Source organism: Bubalus kerabau, chromosome 14 (genome assembly GCF_029407905.1).
Source record: "Bubalus kerabau isolate K-KA32 ecotype Philippines breed swamp buffalo chromosome 14, PCC_UOA_SB_1v2, whole genome shotgun sequence".
Taxonomy (NCBI): domain Eukaryota; kingdom Metazoa; phylum Chordata; class Mammalia; order Artiodactyla; family Bovidae; genus Bubalus; species Bubalus kerabau.
In genome coordinates this window covers 68034617-68052024 of record NC_073637.1, presented here as the reverse complement: position 1 = coordinate 68052024, position 17408 = coordinate 68034617, and the positions used below count along the sequence as shown (strand labels likewise).

Below are 17408 nucleotides of genomic sequence, written 5' to 3'. Positions count from 1 at the left end.
GGGGACGACAGAGGATGAGATGGCTGGATGGCATCACTGACTCGATGGACATGAGTCTGAGTGAACTCCAGGAGTTGATGATGGACAGGGAGGCCTGGCGTGCTGTGATTCCAAAGAGTCGGACATGACTGAGTGACTGAACTGAACGGGTGGTCCAGTGGTTAAGAATCTGCCTGCCAATGCAGGGAACAAAGGTTCGAGCCCTGGTCCAGGAAGAGCCCACATGCTATGGAGCAACTAAGCCCGTGTGCCACAACTGCCGATGCTTGCACGCTCTACAGCCTGTGCTCTACAACAAGAGAAGCCACCACAATGAGAAGCCCACGGACATAACTAAAGAGCAGGCCCCACTCCTTGTAACTAGAGAAAGCCATGTGCAGCAATGAAGACCCAGCACAACCCAAAGAAATAATAAATTTAAAAAATTTTAAAGCCTTAAAAATTTTAATTTCATATTTGTGGCTGTATAAGGTTGAGGTTACAGGAAATCTGACTTTTACATAAAATATATACACAGTTGGGGCTTCCCTTATGGCTCAGCTGGTAAAGAATCCGCCTGCAATGCAGGAGATCTGGGTTCGATCCCTGGGTTGGGAAGATCCCCTAGAGAAGGGAAAGGCTACCCACTCTAGTATTCTGGCCTGGAGAAGTCCATGGACTGTATAGCCCATGGGGTCACAAAAGGCTGGACACAACTGACTTTCACTTTCACTGTACATAGTTATGTTTTCTGGTGGGCCATCAGAGAACTTCAGAACTTTACCTCACTTCTTAAAACTTTTCTATGGACCCAAGCACTGCAGATGCAAAAATGAACAGAACACTACCTCCCGTAAGGAGCTTGCAATCTAGCTCACGAGACAGGTCCAGGCACAGCTAGCTCATGAATGGAGGAGTACACTGAGAAGTCAGGATATAGGATGGGGAAGGGAACAGCATACGCAGAAATGTGTAAGGCACACAAATGCCGGACATCTTTTGGGATGTCAGCTGACTGCTGGGATGTGTAGGAAGGATCCGTGGGAGAAGGGGATCAGGAGATAAAGATAAGAAAGAGGGGAGGCTGGATGACTAAGGGCTTTAAATGTGCTGCTACAAAATTTCTGTAGACAAAGAAATGCTTGATAATTCTGAGCATAATTAGTGACATGACCATATATGAATGAGCTTTAGAAAAATGTCTCCAATAGCAGGTAGAGAAAATGGGTTGCCGTTGGGGTGGGGGAATACAGGCAGGAGTTGTCAACAGGTTACTTCAGCAACCTAGTGAGAGGAAGAGGCCTGAACCAGGGAAATGGAGGCAGAGATTGAGGAGAAGGGTTAGAGAGCCTAGAAAATATAACTGATAGGGCTTTCTTTGTTCACTGACAGAGGGAGGAAGGATTAGGGACGATTCTGGCTTCAAGCTGGGGTCATGGGGTAGAGATTGACACCAATTAATAAGGGAGGGGACAGTTAATGACATTAAGGTGGAGACATCAGATGTGGATTATAATTTTGGGGTTTTAGACCTCAGGAGGGGAGAAGGCGATGGCAACCCACTCCAGTGTTCTTGCCTGGAGAATCCCATGGACAGAGAAGCCTGGTAGGCTGCAGTCCATGGAATCGCACAGAGTCGGACACGACTGAAGCAACTTGGCAGCAGACCTCAGGAGAAAGATTCAAGCTGAAGACAAAGACTTAGGGAATCATCAGCATTTAGTTTGTAATGAAGCTCTCAGTGAGGATAAGATTATCCAGGAAAAGATTTTCCCCCCCGTTCTTAAGATCTATGATATCCAACAGAAAATGACCCACAGATCTTATTAACACTGTGGTCAGAGGCTTTTCTTATCTTCTTAACAGAACAGAAACGTTTATATATATATATATATATCCATCCATCTGTCCATATATTCCTAAATAACTCTAGATTATGGTGTAATCTAGACCCCAGAAATTGCGAGGTTAACTGGTAAAAATGTTTACTTCTTATACAAATGGGTATGACTTACAGACATGAACTTCTGGTTGAATTTTGACTTCTGATTCAGCCCTAATAACATATATTTAGCACTCTGTGTTTCTGTAGCCCTCAAGCCTCCACAGGCATAAATGGTTTGGGGTGGGAAACGTGGCAGAAACAGCTTTTCAGTCTCTTGGAAAACAGTAAGCTCAACTCCCTGGTAGTAAAAAGATCTAGAAGCCAGATAAAAATATAGAGAGACTCATGATGATAAAAATTACCCTATAAAATCATACCATCCACTATCACCCTTTAAAAATGCTAATCCAGATTAAAACAATTTGGGGGTGGGTAACACAGATAGAATCAGAAGAAAACGCTGAGCTTCCTGAACTAATATCAATGTTACTGTGATGAAAGTTTCCTTTACTAAAATCAACTGTCTTGGAAGAAGAAAATCACTTCAGAATTATGTTTATGGATTAACAGATCTTGTGGTAAATTAACTTGAATTTACATTTTTTATATAGGAAAGAAATGTTACTTATGAACCATCTTTCTACATGAAACACAAAGTAGCTGTGTTACCATAATTATGTGCCAGCTGACTAACCCCAGATTAATGTAGAGTAAACAGTGGTGGGAGCATCAAGTCTTTGTTCTATGTCTGGGTTTAGAATTTGATAAGTCAAGTTAAATAAAAGAATTTTAGAATATGTGTACATTGTGGGCTTTACTGTATGTGAAAAACATACAAAAATGAGTGTCTGGAAATGACTTTTACATGTTTTAGGCTAATTCTATTAAACAAAATTTAGTTTTGAACTTAAATGATAAAAAAGAAGTTGCATACTTAGCAGTGATGCTTAAGTCTTCAGGCCTTAACACAATGGAAGAATATACTGTAGCCTGACGGTCTTTACAAACACTGGACACGTGACTCGGTTAAGTGAGTAAACAGCTGCCATGCAGGAAGAAGGAAAACCTGAAAGTAGAGAGTGAGCCCACAGCGGCTTCAAAAACACAGCCACAGAAAAGTCTATGCATTTCCAAACAGTACTGTTTCATTACCTGAGACATTTTTTTCTCCTATTCATAATTCACATTCCCTACTCTGCTCTTCTTGGCCATTTGAAATGACACAGGGGGCAAGACATACTAATAAGAGCAGAGAATAAACCTGGTTTCCATAAAAGGGTTTAAACAGAGACTGGGTATATTGAATCATATGGGCCTGAGAGAAATACATTTTGAGATCTGGGATTATTAAAAGTCATTGCATATGACTACATCATTTATTTAGCAGAAACATAAAGCTGGGTTTAGTTACGCCTCACAGAATCCCACTCTAAGAGAACCTTAGAGATGATCTACTCTTTATTTTAGGGGAGGAAATGAGAGCTAGCCTGCTCAGAGTTACACTCCTGGTTAATAGCAGAGACATGACCCAACTCTTATGTCAAAGCTGTTTTGTTTTGTTTTAAATTATACCACGTCTGATATTCTTAATCTAGCACAGCCAGAGAGTTCAAAATGTTAAGTCACTTCAGAACGGGGGTGTGATACTGAGAAACTTCTAGGGTCTTCAACCTGAACTAAAAGGAAAAACGGTTTTTAAATATTCAGCTATAAAGGCCACACTGAGCAGAAAATGCCACATTTGACATTTCTACAGAGCCGTCTCTTAAAATGGAATAAACTGCAGAAGTTCAGCTAGAGAGGGAATGGCTCTTCTTTAAGGTTCAGGCTGGTAGACTAGGATCTTCCAGCTCTTACAGAAAGTTTAGATGAAAAACTCTTAAGAAAAACTCGAAACTTTCAAAGAATAACAATTAGATAGTTGAGTGGGTGGATACTTGTGAATAAGTTAAATGGAAAAGTCAAAACTACTTTTCAATAGGAGTAACAGGAAATCAGTCCTGGGTGTTCACTGGAAGGACTGATGCTAAAGCTGAAACTCCAATACTTTGGCCACCTCATGAGAAGAGTTGACTCATTGGAAAACACTCTGATGATGGGAGGAATTGGGGGCAGGAGGAGAAGGGGACGACAGAGGACGAGATGGCTGGATGGCATCACTGACTCGATGGACATGAGTTTGGGAGTTGGCGATGGACAAGGAGGCCTGGCGTGCTGCGATTCATGGGGTTGCAAAGAGTCGGACACGACTGAGTGACTGAACTGAACTGAAGACTGTGTTTGAAAATAGTATTGTTTGGTACATGAGTGACAGCTTGAATAAGCAGCTCATTTTGTTACTGATAGTCCTGGATTATCACATTTTAATCCAAGAGGTAAGAAGATTACAGCTCAACATACTAAAATATTTTTTCAGTATGCTTTAAAAAAATATCCAAGACAGGTATGCAGATTAATAACTCACCAGCTCTTACATAAAACAGTAGCATAAATAACTCAGTGATGTAAAAAGGTAGCAAATAAGATTAAATCAATCCACAGAAATTCTGACAATTCAAACTTTTAATAAGCATTATTTCTGAACTCTATGAGAAATATTGAAAGTTGCTAATTATTATTGATCAGGAAGAACTGTCAATAAAATTAGAACTTTCAAGTTTATGTATCCAGTCTGCTATAAAAACCTAAAATGTTATATTATTTTGTTTTGTCAAAAATAGTCCTAGTTACATCAGGGTTTGTTTGTTTTTTTTTTTTTTTAAAGTCTTAATCTCAAAAAATAGCAGAAACAGGATCGTGACTTTTAAAACACTTAAGTGTGGTAACATTTCTATACTTAATGGGTCTACGAGTTGCTGGTATAATCAGTCAACTCAGACCATCACAATGAAGCATAGTCTTATGTGTAAATGTTAACACCATCAAAGACTCGATCAAAAAAACTTTGTCTCAGGTTGGCTGTGTTTACTGGGAAAACACACTCTTCCTAGCAACTGTTTAAATAAATCTCACAGATGCTACAGACCTTATTAGTGGCCTGTGATTAAAAAAATATGGATTGCTAATACTGTATCCTGACTCATCTATTTTCCCATCTGCTAGCAATTGCAACAATACGAACTATCAACAGAACAGCTAACAACAATAATTTTCTATGGCAATTTTGATGCTGAATCGCCTGTAGCATTTTGTAGGATTTACCACTGCACACCTCAAACTGTTTTGAGTTGTCCGTGGCCTGGAGCAACATATTCCTCTCCCCCCCCCACCACCCCGATATTCCATTTTAGTTCAAATTTTTAGTGTGTTGAACAGAATCTGGTTTGGTTTTATACAACACTATTCATGGAGGCCGCCACATCATTCACTAACAATCAGAGTGGGGGACCCACCAAAGTACTAACAGAAGTCTAGTCAAGCCCACTGAGAAGTTTAGGTATCTGTGAACAGGTAAGGGGCTTTCTGCTAAGCAACAGGGATGATAGGCAACACTTAAAAGAAAAAAAAAGTTAAGACGTCAATATATTAAGGAATTTCCTGATTTAATTTCTGGCACTGAGAAGAATACAATAAATGTGCTCTCAAGTCAGTTCAAAGTTCTACAAGGCTTTCTTAAAAGGTTCATAGTACATATACATTTAAAACACATATTTACAAAACTAATGAAGAAAGTGATAATTTCAGACTCGACACCTTACGGAAAGAATTCCTCACCGTATACATTCTTTAAAATCTACATTAAATCTATCGGCAGAGTTTTCTTCAGACAGACACTCTCTACCTATCTGGATGGAGGACTGTACATATAACTCTGTTCGGGGCTGAGTAGCCCCGTCTACAGCTGAATGACTACAGGAATTCCAGGATTATAACTGGAAATTGAATTAAGCATCTGTTTGACCTCGGAGCATCTAGAGTAATTGTAAGACATTTAGATCTTTTCATTCCTGAAGAAAAGGGAGAGCATCCCTTCTTGTGGCTGTCAATGGAGGAGAAGAGGAAAGTGCCAATTGCTGATCCCTTACCAGGGGTCAGACACCATCCTGGGTCCTGGGCAGTAAGTCATTTAATCCTAACAGTCACTTTTCAGGGTAGCTGTTACCAGCTCTGTTTTTGAAGTGAGGACACATGGAGACCCAGGGACTCGCCCCAGGTCACACGGCTACCGGAGTTTCTGCACGCACTCAAGGACAGCATCAAATCCGCCCACGTAAGTCTGGACTGGAGCCTAGTGAGAACAATTTCTCAGGCCTCCCAAGAACTACTAAAGCACTTCAAAGGCCAATTATCAAAAGGTTTTTTTAAACCAGATTGTTTATAGATTAAAAACAGGGAAACATTTAAAAAATCCCACCTTTCCTCTCTAGATTGCACCTAGAGGAATATTTTACTTTCAAGATATTAATGTATTTTTGAGGCTTCCCAGGTGGCGCAATGGTAAAGAATCCACCTGCCAATGCAGTAGATGTAAGAGATGTAGGTTCAATCCCTGGGTTGGGAAGATCCCCTGGAGGAGGAAATGGCAACCCACTCCAGTGTTCTTGCCTGGAAAATTCCATGGACAGAGGAGCCTGGCAGGCTACAGTCCATGGGGTCAAAAAGAGTCAGACAGGACTGAGCACACACACGATGTATATTAGCTATAACTGGCCTTATGAAATAAGCATGTATATCAGTGGTCATGTATGGATCTGAGAGTTGGACTGTGAAGAAAGCTGAGCGCCGAAGAATTGATGCTTTTGAACTGTGGTGTTGGAGAAGACTCTTGAGAGTCCCTTGGACTGCAAGGAGATCCAACCAGTCCATTCTGAAGGAGATCAGCCCTAGGATTTCTTTGGAAGGAATGATGCTAAAGCTGAAACTCCAGTACTTTGGCTACCTCATGCAAAGAGTTGACTCATTGGAAAAGACTCTGATGTTGAGAGGGATTGGGGGCAGGAGGAGAAGGGGGCGACAGAGGATGAGATGGCTGGATGGCATCACTGACTCGATGGATGTGAGTCTGAGTGAACTCTGGGAGTTGGTGATGGACAGGGAGGCCTGGCGTGCTGCAATTCATGGGGTCGCAAAGAGTCGGACACGACTGAGTGACTGAACTGAACTGAACTGAACTGAAAAGTGAGACAGGAAGGAAGGGGATGGGGCACAACCTTTAAAAATATGACATAGCTGTTGTAGATATGACAAAAACTGGTTAGAACCAATTAGGCCCAAGATGGTGAAAAATTCCACTTCCAATAGGCCTTAAGCCTATTGCTCAGACACGACTGAGCAACTGAACTGAACTGAACTGATGTTTATGAAGGAGTTTTCTACTTAATCAGCTCTCTAGAAATATAAACACATTTTACATAGCACTCTGGGATAGATGCCACAATTTAATCAATAAAGAGATACGCCGTGACAAAACTAACATGACCTGTCCCCTTGACACAGAAGCAACATAGCCGGCGTCCATTCACACTGTCCCATAGTTGGTCTGACACATTATTTGGCTTGGATCCAGCAATGAGCTACAAACTGATGGACATTACTATGGTCATCTTTTCCTACAGAAATCTGAGCACCCATATAAAAAAAAAGAACCATGAAATTTCAGTTGTATTCTTCAATGGCAACTGAACACCCATTCCTTTTATGCCTTTCAGTTTCTAGTAAGTAGTTTTGCCTGCTAAAAATACCAGGAAAAACTTAATTCATGCATAACTCTGCCATACTGTAAGAAGCTCAAGAATTCTAGGCCCAGAACAAAAAAATATGAGTAACTCGAAACCAACCACTAATTAAATCTTTCCAGATCTATTAAGGGGCAGATGAAAAAGCTCTATTAGCTCTGATTCCTTATATCAATGTTTTTGATGAACACGTTGAACAGTTTTTAAAGCACCGATAAGTCATACACGAGGGATTACGAATTATGTGATTAACTTTCTTTATATACTATGTAACTAGTTTCTTTAAAACTTAATTACATGACTAGTTATGGACGATCACAAACATTAAAAAAAACATAACTACTTAAAATGTACCTGTAACCAGCTTACTGGGCAAATCTTTGTGTTAACTATTGTATAAACAGTTTCATTTCTTCAATCACACTTCTTCAGCTATGCTATGCCAAATTTCCCTGACACATCCCTTAAGGAGTCTTGCGCAGACTGCATTGATTTTTGGTCACTTTTCATTACTGAAAGTCCAGTTATAAATTTCAATCTCATACTAAATATGGGCTTCCCAGATGGTGCTAGCAGTGAAGAATCCGCCTGCCAATGCAGGAGACAGGAGACGTAGGTTTGATCCCTGGGTCAGGAAGATCCCTCCCACTCAGTCTGGGCTTGCACAGAAAGACCAAGAGACTGTGGAAAGGGATGCTGTCTGCATCCAGAACCTTCTGCCCACCTCTTTTCAATTTCAGGGTCTACTTCCTCTCTGGCTCTGGGAGCTGGGAAAGAGAGAAGGACCTTTTGATCTAAATGGTTCCATGTCAGCTGCAGGGAGGTTTCCCTGGTCCTGCTCTGGCTTGGCTGATTACTGGGGCTGGAACACAGAAAGGGTGTGTGCATGTGTGGATTTCCAATGTGGGGGTCGGTTATCACCCTGGTGCTCACCCTTCCTGGAGAGGGGCTGCACTCTGGGTGGGGTATTGTCTCCTCTGGCCTGGAAGCCCTCTCAGCAGCATAATGACTTCTGATCTCCGTTTTTAGAGCCACAGCGATCGCAGAGGTTCTTTTCTACACTCTCCAGGGCCACCAGGACTACAGAAGGCAGAGGGCCCTAGTACCTTCTTTCCTAGAATACTACACGTTGGTCCTGAGTTATCCTGCAGGCCTTGGTTCCGCCATCACAAGTCTTTGGGATAGAAGCAGACATCTCTGTTAATATACCCTCCAGACTCCCAGGAACTTGCCTATCTGCTTCAGTTGTAATCGGTGGGTCTGCAGAGTCAACCAGCTTAGTGAGCAGCTGGCTGGAACACCGGATGCCAGTCTCCCTTTCCTGTAGGCACACCAATCTCTATGAATGGCAATCCAGAAGCATCCCACGCCCACCTTTAATCTAAGCAAGGAAAGGGCCACTTTCTTCCCCATCCACTAACCACTAGACTGTGAATCACATTAGGATAGGAACTTCGGCAAATAGTTGCATCCCCAGTGTCTAGTCAGAGCGGGTACCACATAAAAGTATACTGAGTGAATGAAAAATGGTGGGGCTCTTCGTAAACCCTGGAGGGAGGTGTCTGGTTTCAATGGCTGGCACCCTCCTTAGAATACACGATACTTAAGGTCTGCTGTTTTTGGTTGTGGACAAGAGTGCTTATGTGTGGCAACAGGAAAAGTACTTCCAATGCTGTGGTACATATCTGTTCACTCTAAAAATATGAAAAAAGTGTGTGTGTGGTATCAAGTAGGTGCATGTATAACTGAAATAGAGCAGAAAGAGTATTTGGGAAAATCAGAGACATTATCCAGCAAATTTCATTTATTTTACTACAGGATAGGCCCATGCTCCATTACATATTTATTCTGCATGTCTGATAATACATTTAATTTTGATCTCAACTCCTTATTGTCTTAGAAAAATGGCTTCTGTCACAAAGGTATTCAAAATGATAATAAATACCATAGTTTACTCCTTTGGCAAACATGTACAGAAAGAAGTGCTTTGGGAGGGCTTAATTCTTACTAATACCAGTGAGTGCATACAACCATTTATACTTTTTCTGCTGCAGTAATATCATAATACTTAACCTGACCATTTAAATTAGGTCTATCTGCAAATCATGAAGATGCAAAATTTCCTTTGCCCATCTATAAAAAGGGCCTTAAAATAAAATAGAGGTCAACTGAAAACCACACATCATGAAACTCAGGTTGTAATACATGCGTTATTAAAATAGAGAAGCAATACCTACAAATGAACAGGATTCCTAATACTTTAGTTTTAAGGCATTAAATCTGTAGTTCCTTTAAGACACCACAGAATAAAAATCATGGTCTTATACTTACTTATAAAATAACGTGAACTCAAAGTGTGGTTAAAAGCTTTTAAAAACTGAGAGAGCAACAGTACATTCTGAGCATAGTTCTTCATCCTCACTTGCCACATGAGCTTTAGAAAATAAAATTTACCAAAAAGGAAACATTTTAACATAATCAACAATTTTAGAATGGCATAATTTGTGACCAAAACAGTACTTTTAATTTCCCAGTATTAATAGTATTTTAAATTTTAATTAATTAAATTAATTTATTTGAATATAAACATTCAATTAAAAACCCATGAAGAAATTCAGGAATTTAAAAGGACAAGCAGAAAAAAAAAGGATAGGAGGGCACCTATGAAAAGGTTAAAATATAAAATCCCTCCCTATTTTAATAACAATCAGTCTTGTGCAAACATAAAGGCAAAACCAAGTGAATAAAACTGAACCTGAAGGCTTCTGCCCTTATTGTTTCATTAATAGTTGTTTTAAAATACGTTCATAGCGCTACTAATTTAAAGTAAGAGAAAATACAAAATGGGACTAAGTGAAAATAAAATTGGCTAATTATGAACTGAAATGCATCTTATGAAGGAGGCCTCAACTATTAAATCTAAGTGTAAATGTTTCAAACTTGTAACTTTCTGGTTTAGGGAGAAGACAGCAGGGTTTGTGTGTTGTATACATAATCATCTTAGACTGGACAACTAATGTGTATAAAACACTGAAAATAAAGATGAGAAATAACACGCCAGTGTCATCTGCAAACGAAACAGCTTAGAGGACAAGCTTACAGCAAACTAAAATTTTCACACTTAGGTGCCTTTAGTAAATGAATTTTTCCCAAAGGCTTTTAAAAAAAATATGAGAATGCCATCAAATTAGAATTTTTAAACTTGTTTTTATCAACTAATAGAGAACATGGCATCAAAATTTTGTTTAACCCCACCTTGTAAAATGAATTAAAAGGAAGCATTTTAACATAATCAAGTTAACAAACATTGTTTCCAAATGTTCCCAGAACTTTTCAGCACTGAGAGGGACCAAGCTGCACCTCCTTCAGAGGCAATAAGACTTCTGACTTGATCTTCCTTGAGCCAAACACCTCCTTCTGAGTGGGACTCACGACTATGGGGACATGGAAACAGCGGCAGAGAACTGCAACTGAGGGGATTTCACGAAGACGAGCTTGTCTCACTTTGCATCTGCTGGAAGCCAGGAGACTGTGGTCCCTAGTGGAACCTAATGGATCAGAGTTTGAGCTCTGGTTTGAATAATATACATTAATGTAATATAGTTTTGCTAGTAAATCTTTACATCTTATTTTTCAGTATGAAATTTCAGCTCAGTCTTAAAAAAAAGTCTGATTTTAAAAAGGATAAGAGAAAAAATGCATCTTTAATTAGTGACCAAATAAAAGACATACTGTTGGTTTACCTCCTGTGGAAAAGTTACAAAAAACCTATGGGCTGTTAAATTCAATGTGCTTGTGAGGAATGTTCTATAAGAGGTTGTTAGCAAGTGGCTGACATATGTGTTATTCACAATAGCTAATCCACTCGGATCATTACTCTGAAATTATTTTGTATTAGCATACAGTATTAGGCAATTCCCAATTCTGAATAAATGACCTAACAGACTTAGTGACTGGCTGCTTGGTACCACCAGATGCCAGAATCCTCCGCAGCCCTCTTAAGACAAAACTACTGTGAGTGAAATTTCCTTTTCCTTATTAGATTCAGAGTAGAGGTGCAATACCAGAAAGCATGAAATAATTAAAAACAACAACTGCACTCAAAGGAATCACCTTCAAACGAACTCAAGTACTGCAAGCTAGTCCACACTGCACTGCCTGTTTCTGGATTCCCATGATATCCAGCCTATTTTCAATGAGGAACATCCACGTGAACAAACTTCTTCGTGCCATGGTCCTTCTAACCGAAGTGGATGATCCGTAACTGGGAGGCTCACCCTCAGTCCTGCTGCCATCGGTGGGCGTGCCAACTCCCGCACCTCTTCAGCTCCCTGGCAGCTGTGAGAAACAGGCCTGGCCTGAGCCTTGGTATCCTCACCCAACAGTACTCACTGCCTCATCGTGCCCAGACTCACCACCAGCCTTTGAAGCAGACCATGCACATTATGTTGGCCCAACCTGATACTCAGAACAGGCAGCTGTGCTGAACCATGTTGTCCGAGGAGAGAGGCCTCAAGTATTGAAGCAGCTGCAGATTTTGCTAATTATCTGCTAATTTTTCAATCACCCGAAATTTTGTTTTTCATTAGCCTTTAAGGAGTATCATACTAAACTATGCCACCTAATAACAGAGAGGGCAGATTTCCCACCAGGCTGTTTTGAGAGACTGACGGCAGTAGAAGTTTCCCCATTCCCTGTCAAATCTCTGACTACAAAAAAAAAAAAAAAAATGCTGTTTATTGATTCTGAAGCACTTAGTTGGGTGTTAACCTTGCAGAGAGTTATCACAGATTGAATAATTGGTAGTTATATTGTAAAACCTCTTAAATCCCATTAAGAAATTAACATACAGGATATCTGAGGGTAGCGAAAGTGGAAGCAATAGGATGCAATGAAATGAAATCCTCGTAAATCAACTGCTTGTAATGGGTTGGGCTCTTCTGGATGGAGCAGGGGGTGGAGTGAAAAGTCTGATTGACTGCAAGAGTATAAATGTTTATGGAAGATGGGAACTGGCTTGCAGCTCGATCCCTGATCCATGAGAAGGAAGGAAGATGAGTCACTATCAGATCAATGGTATTTGGAAATGAGAAAATAGGATGCCACTGAGCTCCACACTAGTGGTAGGTCCTGAACGCCTCTCACAAAGGCAAGATAAGATCTCAGGTTCTGGAAAGGGCTAGGTCACTGGCTATCCGGCACCCTCTAGTGGCCACATTTGGCACCACATGTTTCTGCCTTTTAAGAGCATAAACCTGCTTTTTTTTTCTTTCTTGTTTTTGAAGTGTGTATGTGTGTGTCTGTGTGTGTGTGAGTCACTCAGTTGTGTCCAAACCTCCATAGTATATTTCAAAACCTTTTTTAGTTGTGGAAGGAATATGACTGCTGGTCTATAGGCAGGTGGAAAACTACTTATTAGGGATAAAATTTTGACATCCAAAAAAGTAAGCTATTACAATGATTCAAAGAAAAAATGTTCTTTGAGTATATATAAAATCCCATGGGTGAAGCTACTTAAATGGAAAGATGCAGTCAGTATTTAGTTATTTAAATTTAATTCTTTACAGGTACTTGCTGCTGCTGCTGCTAAGTCGCTTCAGTCGTGAACAACTCTGTGCAACCCCAGAGACGGCAGCCCACCAGGCTCCCCCGTCCCTGGGATTCTCCAGGCAAGAACACTGGAGTGGGTTGCCATTTCCTTCTCCAATGCATGAAAGTGAAAAGTGAAAGTGAAGTCGCTCAGTTGTGTCCGACTTCTAGTGATCCATGGACTGCAGCCCACCAGGCTCCTCCATCCATGGGATTTGCTAGGCAAGAGTACTGGAGTGGGTTGCCATTGCCTTCTCTGTTATAGGTACTTACTTTACAAGAAATATTCTTTTATATAGGGATACGTATTGCTGGAAAGTTCATGTATGTAACAGCTAACAAGGTTTTTGAGCACTTAGCATTGGTAGACACTGTGCTAAGCGTTATCTCATTTAACAGGTACTAATCCTATGACACAGTACTATTAATGTCACAATTTTTTGGAGTTTAAATTGTCAGAGGCAGCAAGAGTTTACACTTATGAAGACATTTAGCCACTAAAAGGTACGATGGGGATTTGAATCCAAGGCTACCTAAATTTGGAGCTGGCAGTTTTAAACATTTCACTACATATAGATACCTAATTTATCAGCATTTTAAATCTAGGTTTAGATTAGCACAGAGACTTGCAGGTCAACGAAGCTTAAGAACTAAACTGAAACCCTTATGCCAGTCAAGGGTTCCTTCCCTACATCGTTTATTCATGTACATTTTACCGTTGACGGGGAGTTTATAGTTGGCCACGAGAGCCTGAGATTTAGTATTTTTCAAATCGTAAAATATTTAAAGATACTTATAATTTACAAGGCATGTTTACATTATATTATTATAAGATGAACCTCACAGTAACTCTGTGAGATGGGACAGATAATTCTGTAAATAGGCATTATTTACAGATAAGATTAATAAGATTTTACAGATAAGATTAATAAGATTTAGAGTGATTGGTTAACTTCCTTAGGTAATCTTTCCTCAAAATCTAGATATCTCAAATGATTGTACAATGAATTAGCCTCAGTCTATAATCTTTATCCTGTTACAAAGAAAATAAAAAATGAGGATTTCCATGATAAACCAGAAGAAAATTTTACCTATGCTAGACAATTTAGTTTCAGTTTATTTCTTATTTATCCACAGTAAATAATTCAACAGTAATTACTATTGCTGAACTTGCAAAAATTCACGGAAGAAGAAAATAAAAATCAGAAAGTAAAAAACCATAGGGGAAAAAAAAGAACAGATATGAATCATAAAATCCCCACTGAGTTGGGAGCAGAACAGTCCAAAAATTATGAGGTTAAGGTGAATGATTACATAAAGTACTTAGCATTTTAAAATTCTTTAATTTTGTAAAGTGCCTTCAAAAAAATTTGATACTTTTTTTTTCATAACCCCTAAGAGATCACTGGGAGGCATAATAGCCTCTACATGGCAGATCAAGAACATTTCACAGCACAAGAGTACTATGAGAGTGAGCCATTACTTCTGCTGAATAGAAGAGAGCTTGTGATTCTAATTACAGGACAAAGCCCCCAGTTCTTTCTGAATATAAAGCAGTGCAGTTTAGACACATTCCTGCTCACTCATCTTCCACACCCCCTGTTCTAATGGAAGACACATGCCTCCCTCTGATCCAGGGCCAGACAGCCCTGGACTGGGCTCAGAAACCTCACTACATGGTTATCTTCCTTCTCTCACGCTCCTTCAAACTCTGTCTTTAGCACCAAAATCGAATACTGTCTAAATATATCCGATCTTAAACAGACCAAGAAAAACAGACTTGCCTTCAATTTCACCCACCCCTCCCTGCTGTCACAATTTCATCCCTCTTCTCTTAAAAGCCAAACTTCTCAGAAATGTGGAGAAAAGTCTTTACTTTCTAAACTGGGAATCACACTTCAGCTCCCTCCATCCTGCTCCTGCCCCCATCAGATTCTCCAAACTGCTCCTGTTAGGTCACCAAGGTCAAGTGAACGCTTTCCACTTTTGGATAATTTGACCCCTCAAGCTGCACTTGATACCTTCTTCACGGCTTCATTCTTATTCTTCAGATCCTAGCATTTAACAGGTGCCTCTCATATGCTTGTTAAATAAACTAGTAGCCAGAAATAGGCAGAGGAATATTTCCATAGTCAAAAAGCTACAAAGACTCATAAATCTCTAAAAATGATTTTTGGGGTCTACAGTTCATTATGATTCTGTTTAATTGTGAGGTGGAACTTCGTCTTGGCCAGGTGCTAACAAGCTTGAATTCTTAAGAATCAGTGTGTAATTTTTTAAAAGATCTGACTACCAAGGACAAAAATAATGTAACTATGTTAGTAATATCTGCTACTAGTAGATATTAACAAGGGATGATACATCATCATCCAACCTGGGAACATTACTAATACATTTCAAAAACCACCATGAAAGATTCTATTTATCAATTTAGCAGTGTTTATCATCACGATGACATATTTAAAGATAAATATGAAACAATACAATATTAATCATTAAATGTTACTGTGATGAAATTTCCTGAAGTCAGAGTCCATCTGTTTATCCACATTCAACAAGCTAATAAAATGTCTTAATCAATGGATTAGCACAATTCTCAAGTCTTACTAGGAATCTCAATTCAAATGGTTAATATCCTTTTTTAAAAGACATTTTTTTTTTATATTGGAGTATATCCAGTTAACAATGTTGTGATAGTTTCAGGTGGACAGCAAAGGGGCTTGGCTCAGTCATACATACACATGTATCCATTATCCCCCAAACTCCCCTCCCATCCAGGCTTCCACGTAACACTGAGCAGAGTCCCCTGTGCTTCACAGTAGGCCCTTGTTGGAAAATGGTTAACATCTTAATGCTGGGTAGAGGCCAGAAGGCTGGTGGACTCTCAGATGCACAAACCTGAAAGGACTGTGCTCAGGTGTGAATATAACCTTGATCAAAACCACCAAGAGGCTAGATGAAGAGGCAGAATGCAGAACACCCATCTGCACAGAAAATTAACAGGGGAAGAAACTGTGACAGCAGAGATGGCCCCTCTGAGCTTCCCTCAAAGGCCTGATGTAACGTGATGTTCTGGTTGAAAGAGAACTGTCAAGGACTACAGGGGCTCCTACACCTTAGACACATTTCAAGGCAAAAGTAGGTATACTGGGCAGAGAAAACACCGGATTTAACATTTAATTCAACATATACTTCATGTCAGTTACAAGTTTTTATTCAAACCAGTGGGAGAGAAAAGTTTCGTGTCCCACATGTATTCAACATAATGCCCTCTTTTTTCCCCAGATAATTTGTCAAAACCAGAGGTATGGGATAAGGTGAGAATCATGCAGTGCTTTTCTTACAGACATGAGACTTCCCTTGTGGCTCAGATGGTCAAGAATCTGCCTGCGATGCAGAAGTCCCGGGTTCAACCCCTGGATTGAGAAGATCCCCTGGAGAAGGGAATGGTTCCCACTCCAGTATTCTAACCTTGAAAATCCCATGGACAGAGGAGCCTGGTGGGCTACAGTCCATGGGGTCACAAAGAGTCGGACGACTGAGCGACTAACGTGCATGAAGACTTGGGAACACCTTAGTCCAAGGCAGAGAGCTCCAATGCCCCACAAGCTCTAATACTGAGCAGACTTGGGATTATACTGGTTAGGTGATGAAAGGTCCAAGGTGATTGCCGAGACTAATCAGAATTGCCAAGGGCATTGACATGAGGGTATAAGCCTGTAATAGAGTTATACTATATTTATCAGCAGTCTTAAATGGCTACAGGTAAATGTTCTGGTTGTGTGCCCCCTCTCTGCCCCCTGTAACTAGGATTTTCATTCCAATAGAAAAGGGGAGAAGAAAAATTGATTCCAGGTGGGAACAATGTTGCCTCTCTCTCTCTTTGAGAACTGATAACCATGTTACCAGGGAAGCCCTAGTGGCTCAGCAATAAAGAACCCGCCTGCCAGTGTAGGAGACGTGAGTTCGATCCCTGGGTCAGGAAGATCCCCTGGAGAAGGAAGTGGCAACCTACTCCAGTATTCTTGCCTGGGGAATCCCATGGACAGAGCACCCTGGTGGGCTACAGTCATGAGGTCACAAAGAGTCAGACACGACTTAGCAACTCAACAACAGCAGCAACCATATTACCAGCAAATGGACAAGGCAAATACTAATACAAAAACAGATATGAGTGTTTCAATAAAAACAAAGCTTCCCCCAAACTGAATTCACTTCAAAAATAACCAGAGCCAAAGTTATTTTTCTAGCCTCTCCCTGGGTTCTCCAAGTTCCTTAAC

The 17408-nt window shown here is 40.2% G+C and overlaps 1 protein-coding gene and 1 long non-coding RNA gene across 2 annotated transcripts in view; one reads left to right on the top strand and one right to left on the bottom strand.

The window, feature by feature from the left end:
* Positions 1-11002, top strand: part of LOC129627033 (uncharacterized) — a 42931-nt gene extending 31929 nt beyond the window's left edge. The window contains exon 3 of the long non-coding RNA XR_008702398.1: positions 10867-11002. This is a non-coding gene — a long non-coding RNA (uncharacterized LOC129627033). The remainder of the gene's footprint in view (positions 1-10866) is intronic.
* Positions 1-17408, bottom strand: part of STK3 (serine/threonine kinase 3) — a 302811-nt gene that overhangs the window by 6336 nt on the left and 279067 nt on the right. The gene's annotated exons all lie outside the window — the stretch shown is intronic.